The following is a 4,302-nucleotide window of genomic DNA, read 5'->3' on the forward strand; positions in this document are numbered from 1 at the left end:
AAAGCTGCATGCACTGTGTTGTCCGCACCACTTTTTTCTGTAGCTTTTGACTCGAGCATACGGAGCAGGCAATCAGTGCCCTCTGCATTTTTATTTCTTCTTTTTTGCTTTTTTGCTTTTTGCAGCCGAAGAGGGGAGACCACTGGTTAATTGCAGACGTTTGTCATTTTCGAATCAGTAGGACACATATTGAAGAAAGCTGCCCCAGGTTGAGAGCAGCCGATAGTCTATCCTTGTTCTGGGCACCCTTCTTATTGCTGGCGACATATTTAAAGGGAACGGTCTGAAACGGGATAGTCATACGTGCAAAGCCACTCGAAGTCTGTGGGTGCTAAGAACGAAATTTCGCCATGGTACAACGAGAGATATTAAATTAACAGCATGTGAAACTTTAGTTCGACCTTAGAGTATGCATCTGCAGCCTGGAATCACTACACATGCACGCTATCCGAAGAAATAGAGAAAGTACAAAGATCTGCTGCCCTGCTTATCTTGCTTAGGTTTCGAAGGACTTGTGCGGTTACATGTCTGTTGCAAGAACTAAATTTAGGTTCACTTGCACATAGGCGAAAAGTAAATAAACTGAAACTGCTCTTTCTCCTATACAGTGGTGAGTTGATTACAAACAATAATACACTGTTAAAATTTGTTCGCATTCAACGGGAATAAATCATCAAAACTGTCATTTTCTTATTTTTTAATTCATTTGCCAATATGTTTAATACTTGACATCAATTATTATTTGACAAGACCCAAGACCCAACCCAAGACAAAGGGTTGGGGGATTAACAAGTACAGCACGTTTAGTCACTATGTGTCAGAGCGGAAAAACCTATTCGGTTGTCCTGCTTTTTGGACACGAAACAGTGGGTTAGCATGAGGAATGTGTTTACGGGGAAGCAGATTGGGCGAAGTTAAATGTTCCTTAGGATAACTGCATTTAGAACTGCAGCTTTTTTTTTCCTTGCCTTTTTTGCCATTTTCGACACTCCAAGTCAACCAATTAAAAAATCGATCAAACGACCGCTGCCGTTTCCATCAAACGGCGAACAAAACAGAAAACAGAAAAAAAACACGAAAGAGGGGAAAGGTTAGCCTGGCTCCAGCAGCCGACTTGCTATTCCCGCTTACAAAAGGAAAAGGAAGGAAAGGAAAAATAAAAAGAACGAAGAAAAAAGAAAGACAAATCGAAAAGAGCGAAAGAAGAGGCGCAGTCACAGGCTCAGCGCGAGCCCTGTGTCAGTAAGGAAGCGTACGAGTTCCCTTCCGACGCGCCACTGAATAAGGCGTTGCAGAGGGCCCAGTAGCGTTGCCAGCGTGACCTCCCTGAGCCCTAGGGCAGCTAGCCGAGTGGCACGGGGAGCGGCGAACAGGCGACAGTGGAGGAGTACACTGTAAAAAATTTCACCGTAAAAAAAACGGGCAAATGCAAGGAAAGTTGGCTGCCAAACATCGGCCGTTATTTTTACGGTGGCCCCGTATAAGTTGTGCCCGTGAAAAAATACTGCATTGGCCAATAATTTTAACAGGGATACGCCGTGTAGCATTACTGTGCTCTGGTCGTTAAAAAACTGCATTGGCCAGTAATTTTAACTGACATATGCCGTGTACCCTTATCGTGCTGTGCTCGTCCCTGGAGCCCCTCTTTTTTTTCTACATATAGTCGTAGCAATGAGAGCAGTTTAAGCAATGACCATGCGCAACACATTGTGATGTTTGTCACATTGAGATTTATTTTCTATGTACATAGTGATGAAAATGCGCCAGTCACCTCTGGCATGAAAACCCTGCAAAGAGAAAGAGAACTGTTACAGGGAGCCGGGCAATTGACATGCAATTATACTCACCGTCTATTTTGTTCAAAAGAAGAACATACGAAGGAACCATGTGCACCCATCAGTCAGGTCTGGCATCACAATACTGCAAAGAGAAAGGAAACTGTTACAGGGAGCAGGGCAGTTGACATGCAGTTATACTAATGGTTTATTTTTTCGAAGGAAGAACATACGAAGGAACCATGTGCACCCATCAGTCAGTTCTGGCATGAAAACACTTCAAAGAGAAAGGAAATTAGACTCAGTTTTATTTTTTCAAAGAAAGAACAAGAAGGTGCACACAAAGCGCGGAGACGGCACGGAACTTCTTCTGGAAGCGTTCATAAGGACATCTGATCATGACCCTTTCGTATGTGCTGCTTCATATGTGACATTATCTCTATATTCGTAGTGAACTGACGCGAGCACGAATGGACGTGACATACTTTCGTGGTTTCGGAGAGCAAATCGATTCGAGGCGACCGCCCTGGTGTGTTCTTGTAACGCCCCAAAATGTGACATCCGAGTTTTGCATAGGTCGCCGCCGTGTACACACATAATGCATGACAGCACGGTATTCTGCTCGCTTCATGTACACCTCTACGGTGGTCAACTAGCCCATCAGAGTGTTAAAAACACATGGGCACCTTCCGCAACGATACATTACAAGAAGAGCGCCTTGATCACCCTACGAGCCAGGACGTACACACAGAACTAGGGAGACACTTCACAACAAACGCGAGCCACGATTTACTGGTGTCAAGTTGAACAAAACCAGGCATACGGTGCACCACGCTCAAATCGCAAAGAACAGGATGTGCGAACAGAAATGTGCTTACCTAACTACATGCATTCGCGAGATTTACAACAACCGCTTCGTCGTCCTTCGTCAACCATCGTCCGCGCACGATGTTCCGCTTCCGGCGTTTGCGAATGACGGCAATGCCCCGTACTTGGCTTGGCCTTGCCTCCGCATTGAAGTTTTTGGCCGGCACATGATGATGGCGCCACCGTTTTACGTAGTTTTCGCAGTATTTGTGATTACGGTAACACGCCGTCGTCACATACTACTAAACGCCCGTAGAAATCACAGTATTTTTTTACAGTGTAGGTGGGAAGTGTTGCCCTCGGTAGAGCAGGCTGCACATGTAGGGCAGAGCCGTATATTAAAAGGGAGTCTGGCCATTGGGAGGAGCCACAAAAAGAGGCTCGACCTGTCAATCAAATTGAGCGTTTTTCATTGGCTGCTGTTTTCTATGGGGGCCGCCATGACACCTGACTGCCACCCAAAATGGCGGCGAACGTTGATACGGTGAAGCGGGAACTTTTAGAAAAATTTTTTTCTGAAACTACCCTAATTTTAGGCTGAAAATATATATCATTCTGTAAGTTTCTTGGGAATCAGGTTTATCTCACGGTATGCAATCGCTATGTGCTTGAAAATAGTGTTTCGCCGCCGTAGTTAGGCCTAACGAAGACACCGATCCAAACAAAAAAACAATGACGAAAACAATGCTATGTCAACTCTCTTGCGTTTAATTACTAAATTATATGCATGTAAACGTGTTTTCTTGGTTTAGATCCCATCTGTTTATGAATTTAATTTGAAAAATCGTAGCATCGACAGGTCAGCGGAGAGTTGCGCTGGTTGCGCCGCGATGTCCATAGCTGCTGCTGCCGCAGCATATGCATACTACGGGTAATTCATACAGCTCAAGCTCCAAGTAAGCGCGATTTCAAATTTCTAACACTGCCATCAAGATAAAGATTCAAAGTTCTTTCAGCCCTACTTCTGTGGGCTTCTCTACAATTATTCGTTGCTCCCCCAACGACGACTAGTGATTGGAACAACCAACGTCAAGATCGTGCCTCTGCCATACGTATCCACGTTTTTGTAGTTTACTGGTTTACTTGTAAGTTGTGTCTGGCTTCTAGAAGCTATATCTTGATCGAAATGTCGACTTACAAATGTAGCAAGCGAGAAGTATTCTTGCGTAAATAAATACTGGGACATTTGGCCTTTGGCATGCGCGTGAAAATAAGTCAGGACCTGCAAGTGTCTATGCGATGTGGGCTAGTTATTTTTACAAAATCATTTGTATTCTACAAATAAAAATGAATAATTTTCCTGGTGTTTTGTTCCATGAGTGCTCGCTTCAAAGAAAAGAATGTTCGAGAGATTGTGGAGGCCTCCCTCTTTGGCCTCTTTGGGTGAAGTGTATTAGCCAGACTTCTTTGAACCTCTTCGCGGTCGAGATCTAGTATCTTGGCGCGGACTAGCTTTGTTGGAGCACGTTACCCTTACCACTATGTGTCATACATTCTTACGCCTTTTTAAGTGACGTACTGTTAATAAATCCTTTAGTTGAGTCTGCAGTTCCCGCTGTTGTGTGTTTCTACCGTTGTGTCCCGTCCTCTCTTTGGCTGCAAGTTTTTACTCATGGCTATGTACAGACTACCCCAAATTTCTACCTTGGTTTTGTTCTAT

Source organism: Ornithodoros turicata, chromosome 1 (assembly GCF_037126465.1).
Source record: "Ornithodoros turicata isolate Travis chromosome 1, ASM3712646v1, whole genome shotgun sequence".
NCBI classification, from domain to species: domain Eukaryota; kingdom Metazoa; phylum Arthropoda; class Arachnida; order Ixodida; family Argasidae; genus Ornithodoros; species Ornithodoros turicata.